Consider the following 14,290-nt stretch of genomic DNA (forward strand, 5'->3'; position numbering starts at 1 on the left):
AAGGATCAAGTTGTGGTTACGGTTCTGGCTCCTCGGCTGGTGCAGGGTTCTGGTAGGCGTGGATAGCCGTCAACGGAACAAGGTGCGTGCCTACAGTCAAATCAAACAAAGAAGGAGCAGGCAAGGTAATAGTCTCAGGATGATGTTTATTAAAGAACAATTGATATTTAAGCTCTCCTGCCCTATTCTTAATAATAAAATCATGTGCCACCATACTTTTATAATCTAGATAAACACAAGGCAACACTTTTTCTTCCTTCTCAGCATGCCTAATAGGTATGTTAAAATGTGCAGCTAGGCGTGTAGCATAGATGCCTCCAAAGATGGGGCCCTTTGTACAGTTCAGACTTAACCGTTTAGCAATAATACCGCCCATACTAAAAGTGTTATCACTGTATAAACCATGGAGCAGAATAATTATATCAGGGATACTAAGGTTTCCATAGTTTCCGCATCCAATTAAGCAACGACTAGAAAATAATGCAAAGTAACGTAAAACAGGAAAATGTATGCTAGTGATTCGTGCATCGGAAACCTTCCTAGTTTCTCCTATAGTGATAGTATCAATAAACCCCTCCACATCATCATGATGTGGTTCTTCTGTCTTGCCCCCAAAAGGGACTAAACAAATCCGATAGAAATCATAAAGTGACATCTCCTTATGCTCATCGTATAAATGAAACTCCATCGTAGGTGGTGAGTTCCTAGAATGAAAATGAAAATTTTGCACAAATGTATTTGTGAGTAAGAGATACTGATCGCATTGGTCGTGGAGGAAAGCGGCGAGGCCTGCATTATGAGCCAATTCATGAAAATCTTCTTAAATCCCGGCTGCTCTCAAGAAATCCTCAGAAGGCCATTCACACGCCCAAACCTCCGCGGTGCGCGGCAAATTATACTTAGGCTTCGGTGCCTTTTCCTTCGAGCTTTGGCTCGATGAGCCCCTCAATAATCTCCTCATCGTTTTCTGAAAAATTCTGAAATTTTTAGTAACTTCTAAACAAAAGTAAACCAAACTCAATAATATTGATAGCAACCACTCCTACAAGTGCCTAGGGCCTATATCATGCATCAAAATTACTTTTGACCATATAAATTTGACATGCAAGCTCAAGAACAGGGTCACCTAAGCAGCAAAATTTTGCAATGAATAAAGCACTAGAACAAAAACTAATTGGACCAATGGAGGAGTCACATACCAAGGAACAATCTCCCCAAGCAGTTTTGTGAGAGGTGCTTTGAGCAAGGAGATCAAAAATGGCAGCAAAGAGGGCTGGAACTCGTGCTTGAGTTGGTTTTTCATGTTTGTGGGAGGAAGAAGAAGAGGATGGGTGCAGGAATAAGTGGAGGAGGGCCACCGTGGGCCCACAAGGCAGGGGGCGCCCTAGGGGGGTGGGCGCGATCTCCACCCTCGTGGTAAGGTGGTTGGCCCCCCTGGTGTGTTCTTTGTTCCATAAATCCTCAAATATTCTATAAAAAATCATATTTAATTTTCAGGGCATTTGGAGAACTTTTATTTTCGAGGTATTTTTATATTGCACGGATAATCAGATAACAGACAGAAAATTATTTAGTTTTACTTTATTTCAACTGAATAACAGAAAGTATAGAGAGGGTACAGAAGGTTGTGCTTCTAGTTTCATCCATCTCATGCTCGTCAAAAGGAATCCACTAACAAGGTTGATCAATTCTTGTTAACAAAGTCATTCCGATTAACATGAAACCGGAGAAATTTCTAATAACACTAGGTTACCTCAACGGGGATATGCACATCCCCAATAATAAGTATATCGTATTTCTTCTTAACAGTAGGAAGAGGAAATTCAAAACCTCCAAATATAATCGATGGAATTTTTCCGATAGAATTGATACTATGAACTTGAGGTTGTTTCCTCAGAAAGTGTACCGTATGCTCATCATTAACATGAAAAGTGACATTGCCTTTGTTGCAATCAATAACGGCCCCTGCAGTATTAAGAAAAGGTCTTCGAAGAATAATAGACATACTATCGTCCTCGGGAATATCAAGAATAACAAAGTCCGTTAAAATAGTAACGTTTGGAACCACAACGGGCACATCCTCACAAATGCCGACAGGTATAGCAGTTGATTTATCAGCCATTTGCAAAGATATTTCAATATGTGTCAACTTATTCAAATCAAGTCTACGATATAAAGAGAGAGGCATAACACTAACACCGGCTTCAAGATCACATAAAACAGTTTTAACATAGTTTCTTTTAATGGAGGATGGTATAGTGGGTACTCCTGGATCTCCAAGTTTCTTAGGTATTCCACCCTTAAAAGTATAATTAGCAAGCATGGTGGAAATTTCAGCTTCTGGTATCTTTCTTTTATTTGTAACAATATCTTTCATGTACTTAGCACAAGGATTCATTTTAAGCATATCAGTCAATCGCATACGCAAAAAGATAGGTCTAATCATTTCAGCAAAGCGCTCAAAATCCTCATCATCCTTTTTCTTGGATGGTTTGGGAGGAAAAGGCATAAGTTTTTGAACCCAAGGCTCTCTTTCTTTACCATGTTTCCTAGCAACAAAGTCTTTCTTATCATAATGTTGATTCTTTGATTGTGTGTTATCAAGATCAACAGCAGGTTCAATTTCTACATCATTATCATTACTAGGTTGAGCATCATTATGAACATCATCATTATCATTTTCATTAGGTTCATGTTCATTGCCAGATTGTGTTTCAGCATCAGACATAGAGATATCATTTGGATTATCAGGTGGTTCAGCAATAGGTTCACTAGAAGTTTGCACAGTTCTATCATTTTTCTTTTTCTTCTTTTTAGAAGAACTAGGTGCATCAATTTTATTTCTCTGAGAATCTTGCTCAATTCTCTTAGGGTGGCCTTCAGGATACAAAGGTTCCTGAGTCATTCTACCAGTTATAGTAGCCACTTTAACAGCATATTCATTTTTCCTACTATTCATCTCATTGAGCAATTCCTTTTGAGCTTTAAGTACTTGTTCTACTTGAGTGGTAACCATAGAAGCATGTTTGCTAACAAGTTTAAGTTCACCTCTAATATTATCCATATAATGACCCAAGTATTTAATCATATCAGCATCTTGTTTTAATTGTCTACCAAAATAAGCATTGAAGTCTTCTTGCTTAAACATAAAATTATCAAACTCATCCAAGCATTGACTAGCAATTTTAGCAGGAGGGGTTTCAGCTTTATCATATCTATAGAGAGAATTTACCTTTACTACCCGTGTCGGGTTATCGAGGTCTGGAGGTTCTTCAATAAATAAAGGATTAAGATCATATGTTTCTTCAATAGGCGGTAAATTAAGACCATGTATTTCTTCAATAGGAGGTAAATTCTTAGCATCTTCAGCTTTAATACCTTTTTCTTTCATAGATTTCTTTACCTCTTGCATATCTTCGGGACTGAGAAATAGAACACCTCTCTTATTCGGAGTTGGTTTAGGAATAGAATCATTAATTGGAGCAGGAGATGGCTCAGGAGGTGCCCAATTATTTTCATTTTTCATCATATTATTCAATAAGATTTCAGCTTCATCTGGTGTTCTTTCCCTGAAAAGAGAACCAGCGCAACTTTCCAGGTAATCTCTGGAAGCATCGGTTAGTCCATTATGAAAGATATCAAGTATTTCATTTTTCTTAAGAGGATGATCAGGCAAAGCATTAAGTAACTTGAGAAGCCTCCCCCAAGCTTGTGGGAGACTCTCTTCTTTAATTGGCACAAAGTTGTATATTTCCTTTAACGCAGCTTGTTTCTTATGAGCGGGAAAATATTTAGCAGAGAAGTAGTAAATCATATCCTGGGGACTACGCACACAACCATGATCAAGAGAATTAAACCATATCTTAGCATCACCCTTTAATGAGAACGGAAATATTTTAAGGATATAAAAGTATCGAGATCTCTCATCATTAGTGAACAGGGTGGCTATATCATTTAATTTAGTAAGATGTGCCACAACAGTTTCAGATTCATAGCCATGAAAAGGATCAGATTCAACCAAAGTAATTATATCAGGATCAACAGAGAATTCATAATCCTTATCAGTAACACAGATAGGTGAAGTAGCAAAAGCAGGGTCAGGTCTCATCCTAGCATTTAGAGATTGCTTATTCCATTTAGCTAATAACCTTTTGAGTTCATACCTATCTTTGCAAGCTAAAATAGCCAAAGAAGCTTCTTGATCAAATAAATAATCCTCAGGAATAACAAGTGATTCTTCATCATCACTTTTATCATCATAATCAGATTCAATATTTTCAATCTCTCTAGCCCTAGCAAGTCATTCCTCGAGAAAATCACCAAGTGGCACAGTAGTATCAAGCATAGAAGTAGTTTCATCATAAGTATCATGTATAGCAGAAGTAGCATCATCAATACACATGCAACATATCAGAACGAATAGCAGAAGTAGGTTTAGGTGTCGCAAGCTTACTCATAACAGAAGGTGAATCAAGTGCAGAGCTAGATGGCAGTTCCTTACCTCCCCTCGTAGTTGAGGGATAAATTGTTGTCTCAACGTCTTTCAAATTATTCATAGTGTCCAGCAGATATAAATCCCAAGTGACTCAAAGAATAGAGCTATGCTCCCCCGCAACGGCGCCAGGAATTGGTCTTGATAACCCACAAGTATAGGGGATCGCAACAGCTTTCGAGGGTAGAGTATTCAACCCAAATTTATTGATTCGACACAAGGGGAGCCAAAGAATATTCTCAAGTATTAGCAGCTGAGTTGTCAATTCAACCACACCTGGAAACTTAGTATCTGCAGCAAAGTGTTTAGTAGCAAAGTAATATGATAGTGATGGTAACGGTAACAAAAGAGTAATGAAAGCAAAGTAATATTTTTGGTATTATGTAGAAATTGTAACAATAACAACGGGAAAGTAAATAAGCGTAAACCAGTAAATGGAAAGCTCGTAGGCATCGGATCAGTAATGGATAATTATGTCGGATGTGGTTCATCATGTAACAGTCATAACTAGCTCCAATTCATCAATGTAATGTCGGCATGTACTCCAAATATAGTCATACGTGCTTATGGAAAAGAACTTGCATGACATCTTTTGTCCTACCCTCCCGTGGCAGCGGGGTCCTAATGGAAACTAAGGGATATTAAGGCCTCCTTTTAATAGAGAATCGGAACAAAGCATTAGCACATATGTATACATGAACTCCTCAAACTACGGTCATCACCGGTAAGTATCCCGATTATTGTCACTTCGGGGTTAACGGATCATAACACATAATAGGTGACTATAGACTTGCAATATAGGATCAAGAACTCCCATATATTGATGAAAACATAATAGGTTCAGATCTGAAATCATGGCACTCGGGCCCTAGTGACAAGCATTAAGCATAGCAAAGTCATAGCAACATCAATCTCAGAACATAGTGGATACTAGGGATCAAACCCTAACAAAACTAACTCGATTACATGATAAATCTCATCCAACCCATCACCGTCCAGCAAGCCTACAATGGAATTACTCACGCACAGCAGTGAGCATCATGAAATTGGTGATGGAGGATGGTTGACGATGACGACGGCGACGAATCCCCCTCTCCGGAGCCCCGAACGGACTCCGGATCATCCCTCCCGAGAGGTTTTAGGGCTTGGCGGCGGCTCCGTATCGTAAAACGCAATGATTTCTTCTCTCCTATTTTTTTCTCCCCGAAACCAGATATATAGAGTTGGAGTTGGAGTCGGGAGGTCTCTAGGGGGCCCACGAGGTAGGGGGCGCGCCATAGGGGGGGGGCACCCCCCACCCTCGTGGCAAGGGTGTGAGCCCCCTGGTCTTCATCTTTGGCGAGGATTTTTATTATTTATTGTAAGATATTCCGTGGAGTTTCAGGTCATTCTGAGAACTTTTGTTTTCTGCACATAAAACAACATCATGGCAATTCTGCTGAAAACATCGTCAGTTCGGGTTAGTTCCATTCAAATCATACAAGTTAGAGTCCAAAACAAGGGAAAAAGTGTTTGGAAAAGTAGATATGACGGAGACGTATTAGTAGGATGCCTGAAAAGGCCCCAAGATGGGATCTCACGGGAATGGAAGGTTGCGGCGGTGGAAAAGTGTTTTCGTGGATGCTTCGGGAGGTTCGGGAATATATGTGAATATATAGGAGGAAGAACTTGGTCAGGAGAATCACGAGGGGCCCACAAGGTAGGGGCGCCCCCCCTAGGGCGCGCTGTCCACCCTTGTCGTCGCCTTGTGGCTCTTCTAACATGAACTCCATGTCTCCTAGGTGTCTTTTGGTCCAAGAAAAATCATCGCGAAAGTTTTATTCCATTTGGACTCCGTTTGATATTCCTTTTCTACGAAGCTAAAAAACTAGGAAAAAATAGAAACTGCCACTGGGCTCTAGGTTAATAGGTTAGTCCCAAAAATAATATAAAATAGCATATTAATGCATATAAAACATCCAAAACAGATAATATAATAGAATGGAACAATAAAAAATTATAGATACGTTGGAGACGTGTCATTTCTTCCCCCTCTTCTCTCCGGTAGAGACCGAGACTGACGCTGATGCCGAGTATGATTACGCCCCTGACATTCAGCCCCTTGCAGCAGAGCTTCCAGGCAAGCAAAACCCCCTTGATCATTCATATATCGCCTAGTTCTTTCTCTCTCATGCTTGCATTAGAATTTGCTACTATATTTGATTGCTTCTATTCTGATGCATAGCCTGATTTTGTAACCTGCAATTTTTATCTGCCTACTTATCTTATATGCTTAGTATAGGTTGGTTAGTGATCCACCAGTGACCGACATCCAGGACCCGACACATCACCTCACCCCCCTTAGTTGTACGACTTTGCAGAATTACAATCGAGTGCCGAGGGTGATACCTCGTATAGCACTTTTGATGAGATCTCTGTAGTGTAGCTAATTGGTTGTGGTCTACGGAGGGTGATTCCTCCTTCACCACTCCCGATAACAACTCTGTCGTGCAACACCTCAAGTGTGAACCCTCGAGGGTGATTCCTCCAAGTTCACCTTGATGGTTACATCAACTGGAATCCATCGAGGGTGTTTCCTCAGATTCCACCTTGGTGTTATGGACACACGGTTACTTTTACTTTACCCAAGAACCATGATGAAGTCGAGTCATCCCCGAGGGGTACCCGTGAGACAATGTGAAGTCGGGTTGACCTGGAGGGTACCCACGGGATAACTACACGGCATGGCCACGCATTCGTAGCCCTTGCCGTAAGTCTGTGAGATGGGGCGACAGGACCATAGATCGTGGGTCATTAATCGTCTTTGTGTGCTCCCAAGACACTAACATTTTGGAAATGTGATCTGAGTAGTCCTTTGACCTTTTCGCACGGATCACCACACGGGAATAAGTATGGGCACTCTACGTCATATGGTTCTCTGAAAGCTCTTCAGACATCAGCGATTGAGCAGCACGCGCCCGAGTGGTCCATGTAAGCACCTGCTTTGTATAAAGAGGTGGCCAGGACTGATCCTGGCCAACAATGCAACATGTAGGAGTGCAAAGGGCGATGGGCCCAAGACCCTTGAGCGCTTAGGAGATAGACCGGTGTGCCTGGCCTCTTTGTTGAGCCTATGTAGGACTACGGCGTGTCGATCAGCTGAGGCAGGCATGACCCAATGTGTTCGTCCGGATTTAATCGTGCGTGTTGGGTAAGTTTTTGCAGTCCTGCAAGGAAGTTAATCTATTCGAATAGCCGTGTCCACGGTAACAGACGCTCGGAATTGTATACCGATTGATACAACTAGAACTGGATACTGAAGATGTAAAATTGGTATGATGGCTCCGGGATTGCTTTCTCGCAGGGAGTCGAGAAAGGATCTCTGGGTGTGGATGCTACGACATACGTACTACTTATGTTATGTTACTCTACTCTCTTCTGTTGCGACAAGATGCTTCAAGATGATAGTATTCGATAGGCTATGCTTTCCTTTCTCTTTTGGCATTTCTGCAGTCTAGGCCAAAGATATAGCCCCATTCCTTTGATATTGCTACTTCTTGAGCTTGCATTGGTTTTTCCCTTGAAGAGGAAAGGGTGATGCAACAAAGTAGAGATAAGTATTTCCCTCAGTTAAGAACCAAGGTATCAATCCACTAGGAGATACAAGCAAGTCCCCAATCTATGCACCTTCACAAACAATCAAACACTTACACCCAACACGAAAAAGGGGTTGTCAATCCCTTCATGGTCACTTGCAAAGGTGAGATCTGATAGAGATACATATAAAAGATTACTAAAATGTAAAACAAAATAAAAGTAAATAAATTTCAGCTAGATATTTTTGGGTTTTTTGGTTTATAGATCTGAAGATATATGATGGGAAATAGACCCGGGGGCCATAGGTTTCACTAGAGGCTTCTCTCTTGAAGGAAAATAATACGGTGGGTGAACAAATTACCGTCGAGCAATAGATAGAAAAGTGCAAAGTTATGACGATATCCAAGGCAATGATTATGCATATAGGCATCACGTCCGTGTCAAGTAGACCAAATCATGCTTGCATCTACTACTATTACTCCATGATGTCTACTATGCAACCTTATTCTTGTAGACTCATGTTGGGCCTCCAAGCACAGAGTTTTGTAGGGCAGTGGCAAATTCCCCTCAAGTGGATGACCTAAGGTTTATCAATCCATGGGAGGCGTAGGATGAAGATGGTCTCTCTCAAACAACCTTGCAACCAAATAACAAAGAGTCTCTTGTGTCCCCAACGCACCGAATACAATGCTAAATTGTATAGGTGCACTAGTTCGGCGAAGAGATGGTGATACAAGTGTAATATGGATGGTAGTTATAGGTTTTTGTAATCTGAAAATATAAAAACATCAAGGTAACTAGTAACAAAAGTGAGCAAAAACGGTATTGCAATTCTTGAAAACAAGGCCTAGGGTTCATACTTTCACTAGTGCAAGTTCTCTCAACAATGATAACATAATTAAATCATATGGCAATCCCTCAACGTGCGACAAAAGTCACTCCAAAGTTCCTATGGAGGAGAACATAAGATGAAATTGCTTGTAGGGTACGAAACCACCTCAAGGTTATTCTTTCCGATCAATCCATTGGGCTATTCCTATAAGTGTCACAAACAGCCCTAGAGTTCGTAGTAAAATAATACCATATGATACACATCAATCAACCCTAATTTCACCTAGATACTCCAATGTCACCATAAGTATTCGTGGGTCAATTATACGATATGCATCAAACAACTTTAGATTCATCATATTCAATCCAACACAAAGAACCTCAAAGAGTGCCCCAAGATTCCTACCAGAGAAAAAATGAAGAAAACATGCACCAACCCCTATGCATAGATTACCCCAATGTCACCTCGGGAATCCGTGAGTTGAGTGCCAAAACATACATCAAGTGAATCAATAGAACATCCCATTGTCACCACAGGTATCCCACTCAAGGCATACATCAAGTGTTCTAAAATCCACAATAGTATTCAATCCGATAAGAGTGAAACCTCAAAGGTAAAACTCAATTCATCACAAGAAGATAGAGGGGAAGAAACACCATATGATCCAACTATAATAACAAAGCTCACGGTACATCAAGATCTTGACAAAGCAAGAACACGAGAGAGAGAGAGAGATGAAACACATAGCTACTGGTACATAGCCTCAGCCCCGAGGGTGAACTACGTCGTCCTCGTCATGGATACCGCTGGGATGATGAAGATGGGCACTGGTGATGGTTTCCCCCTCAGGCAGGGTGCCGGAATGGGCTCCTGATTGGTTTTTCGTGGCTACAGAGCCTTGCAGCGGCGGAACTCTCAATCTAGGTTTCTTTCTGGGGGTTTTTGCTGGGGAACGTAGCATGCAATTTCAAAAAAAATCCTATGATCATGCAAGATCTATCTAGGAGATGCATAGCAACGAGAGGAGGAGAGTGTGTCCACGTACCCTCGTAGACCAAAATCAGAAGCGTTAGGTTAACAAGGTTGATGTAGTTGAACGTCCTCATGATCCAACCGATCTTAGTACTGAACGTACGGCACCTCCGTGTTCAGCACACGTTCATCTCGATGATGCCCCTCGAACTCTTGATCCAGCAGAGGGTCGAGGGAGAGTTCCGTCAGCACGATGGCGTGGTGACGGTGATGGTGATGTGATCCGCGCAGGGTTTCGCCTAAGCACTATGACCCTATGACCGAAGGAGTAAACTGTGGAGGGGGCACCGCACACGGCTAAGACAACAATTTATGTGCCTTTGGGGTGCCTCTCGCCCCCGTATATAAAGGAGGAGAGGGGAGGACGGTCGTCCCTAGGGGCGCGCCAAGTGGGGGAGTCCCACTAGGACTCCTAGTCCTAGTCGGCTCCCGCCTTCCTTCCAACGGAGAGGGGGAAAGGGGAATGAGGTGGAGAGGGAGAAGGAAAGGCGGGCCGCCCCCCCACCCTTTGTCCAATTTGGACTGCTAGGGGGGCACCACCTCCTGTGGCCTGCCTCCTCCTCTCCACTATGGCCCATGAGGCCCATTTACTTTCCCGGGGGGCGGGGGTTCCGGTAACCTCCCAATACTCTGAAAAATCCCCGAACCTCTTCGGAAACATTCCGGTGTCCGTACATAACCTTCCAATATATGAATCTTTACCTCTCGACCATTTTGAGACTCCTCATGTCCGTGATTTCATCCGGGACTCCGAACAAACTTCGGTCACCAAAACACATAACTCATAATACAAATCGTCATCGAACATTAAGTGTGCGGACCCTACGAGTTCTAGAACTATGTAGACATGACCGAGACACATCTCCGGTCAACAACCAATAGCGGAACCTGGATGCTCATATTGGTTCCTACATCTTCTACGAAGATCTTTATCGGTCAAACCGCAATAATAACATACGTTATTCCCTTTGTCATCGGTATGTTACTTGCCCGAGATTCGATCGTCGGTATCATCATACCTAGTTCAATCTCGTTATCGGCAAGTCTCTTTACTCGTTCCATAATGCATCATCCCGTAACTAACTCATTAGTCACATTGCTTGCAAGGCTTATAGTGATGTGCGTTACCAAGAAGGCCCAGAGATACCTTTCCGATACTTAGAGTGACAAATCCTAATCTTGATCTATGCCAACCCAACAAACACCTTCGGAGACACCTATAGAGCATCTTTATAATCACCCAGTTACATTGTGACGTTTGATAGCACACAAGGTGTTCCTCTGGTATTTGGGAGTTGCATAATCTCATAGTTAGTGGAATATGTATAAGTCATGAAGAAAGCAATAGCAATAAAACTTAACGATCATTATGCTAAGCTAACGGATGGGTCTTGTCCATCACATCATTCTCTAATGATGTGATCCCGTTCATCAACTGACAACACATGTCTATGGTTAGGAAACTTAACCATCTTTGATTAACGAGCTAGTCAAGTAGAGGCATACTAGGGACACTCTGTTTTGTCTATTGTATTCGCACATGTACTAAGTTTCTGATTAATACAATTCTAGCATGAATAATAAACATTTATCATGATATAACGAAATATAAATAACAACTTTATTATTTCCTCGAGGGCATATTTCCTTCAGTCTCCCACTTGCACTAGAGTCAATAATCTAGATTACATAGTAATGATTCTAACACCCATGGAGTCTTGGTGTTGATCATGTTTTGCTCGTGGAAGAGTCTTAGTCAACGGGTCTGCAACATTCAGATCCGTATGTATCTTGCAAATCCCTATGTCTCCCTCCTTGTCTTGAAATCGGATGGAATTGAAGCATCTCTTGATGTGTTTGGTTCTCTTGTGAAATCTGGATTCCTTTGCCAAGGGAATTGCTCCAGTATTGTCACAAAAGATTTTCATTGGACCCGATGCACTAGGTATTACACCTAGATAGGATATGAACTCCTTCATTCAGACTCCTTCATTTGCTTCTTCTGAAGCAGCTATGTACTCCGCTTCACACGTAGATCCTGCCACGACGCTTTGATAGGAACAGCACCAACTTACAGCTCCACCATTCAATATAAATACGTATCCGGTTTGTGACTTTGAGTCATCTGGATCGGTGTCAAAGCTTGCATCGATGTAACAATTTACGACAAGCGCTTTGTCACCTCCATAAACGAGAAACATATCCTTAGTCCTTTTTAGGTATTTCAGGATGTTCTTGACCGCTGTCAGTGATCCACTCCTGGATTACATTGGTACCTCCCTGCTAAACTAATAGCAAGGCACACATCCGGTCTGTACACATCATTGCATACATGATAGAACCTATGGCTGAGGCATAGGGAATGACTTTCATTTTCTCTCTATCTTCTGCAGTGGTCGGACATTGAGTCTGACTCAACTTCACACCTTATAACACACGCAAGAACCCTTTCTTTGACTGATCCATCTTGAACTTCTTCAAAACTTTATCAAGGTATGTGCTTTGTGAAAGTCCAATTAAGCGTCTTGATCTCTCTCTATAGATCTTGATGCCCAATATATAAGGAGCTTCACCGAGGTCTTTCATAGAACAATTCATGTTCAAATATCCTTTTATGCTATCCAGAAATTCTATATTATTTCCAATCAACAATATGTCATCCACATATAATATTAGAGATGATACAGAGCTCCCACTCACTTTCTTGTAAATACAGGCTTCTCCAAAAGTCTGTATAAAACCATATGCTTTGATGCACTATCAAAGCGTATATTCCAACTCCGAGAGGCTTGCACCAGTCCATAAATGGATCGCTAGGGCTTGCACACTTTGTTAGTACTTAGAATCGACAAAACCTTCTGGTTGCATCATATACAACTCTTCTTTAAGAAATCCAAGGAATGCAGTTTTGACATCCATTTGCCAAGTTTCATAATCAAAATGCGACAATTGCTAACATGATTCAGACAGACTTAAGCATCTTTACGGGTGAGAAGGTCTCATCGTAGTCAACTCCTTAAACTTGTCGAAAACCCTTCACAACAAGTCAAGCTTTGTAGACAGTAACATTACCATCAACGCCAGTCTTCTTCTTGAAGATCCATTTATTCTCTATGGCTTGCCGATCATCGGGCAAGTCAACCAAAGTCCACACTTTGTTCTCATACATGGATCCCATCTCAGATTTCATGGCCTCAAGCCATTTCACGGAATCTGGGCTCATCATTGCTTCCTCATAGTTCGTAGTTCGTCATGGTCTAGTAACATGACCTCCAGAATAGGATTACCGTACCACTCTGGTGCAGACCGTACTCTGCTTGACCTACGAGGTTCGGTAGTAACTTGATCTAAAGTTTCATGATCATCATCATTAGCTACCTCACTAATTGGTGTAGGAATCACCGGAACTGATTTCTGTGATGAACTACTTTCCAATTCAGGAGAAGGTACAATTACCTCATCAAGTTCTACTTTCCTCCCACTCACTTCTTTCAAGAGAAACTCCTTCTCTAGAAAGGATCCATTTTTAGCAACGAATATCTTGCCTTCGGATCTATGATAGAAGGTGTACCCAACAATTTCCTTTGGGTATCCTATGAAGACGCATTTCTCCGATTTGGGTTCGAGCTTATCAGGTTGAAGCTTTTTCACATAAGCATCGCAACCCCAAACTTTAAGAATTGATAGTTTAGGTTTCTTGCCATACCACAGTTCATATGGTGTCGTCTCAATGGATTTAGATGGTTCCCTATTTCACGTGAATGCAGCTGTCTCTAAAGGATAACCCCAAAACGATAGTGGTAAATCGGTAAGAGACATCATAGATCGCACCATATCTAATAAAGTACGGTTACGACGTTCAGACACACCATTACGCTGTGGTGTTCCAGGTGGCGTGAGTTGGGAAACTATTCCACATTGTTTCAAATGAAGACTAAACTCATAACTTAAATTTTCACCTCCACGGTCAGATTGTAGAAACTTTATTTTCTTGTTACAATGATTGTCTACTTCACTCTGAAATTCTTTGAACTTTCCAAATGTTTTAGACTTATGATTTATTAAGTAGATATACCCATATCTTCTCAAATCATTTGTGAAGGTAAAAAAATAACGATACCCGCCGCGAGCCTCAACACTCATCGAACCGCATACATCAGTATGTATTATTTCCAATAAGTCAGTGGCTCGCTCCATTGTTCCGAAGAACGGAGTCTTAGTCATCTTGCCCATGAGGCATGGTTCGCAAGTATCAAGTGATTCCAAAAGTCCATCAGCATGGAGTTTCTTCATGCGCTTTACACCAATATGACCTAAACGGCAGTGCCACAAATAAGTTGCACTATCATTATTAACTT

Source organism: Triticum urartu, chromosome 1 (genome assembly GCF_003073215.2).
Source record: "Triticum urartu cultivar G1812 chromosome 1, Tu2.1, whole genome shotgun sequence".
NCBI lineage: Eukaryota > Viridiplantae > Streptophyta > Magnoliopsida > Poales > Poaceae > Triticum > Triticum urartu.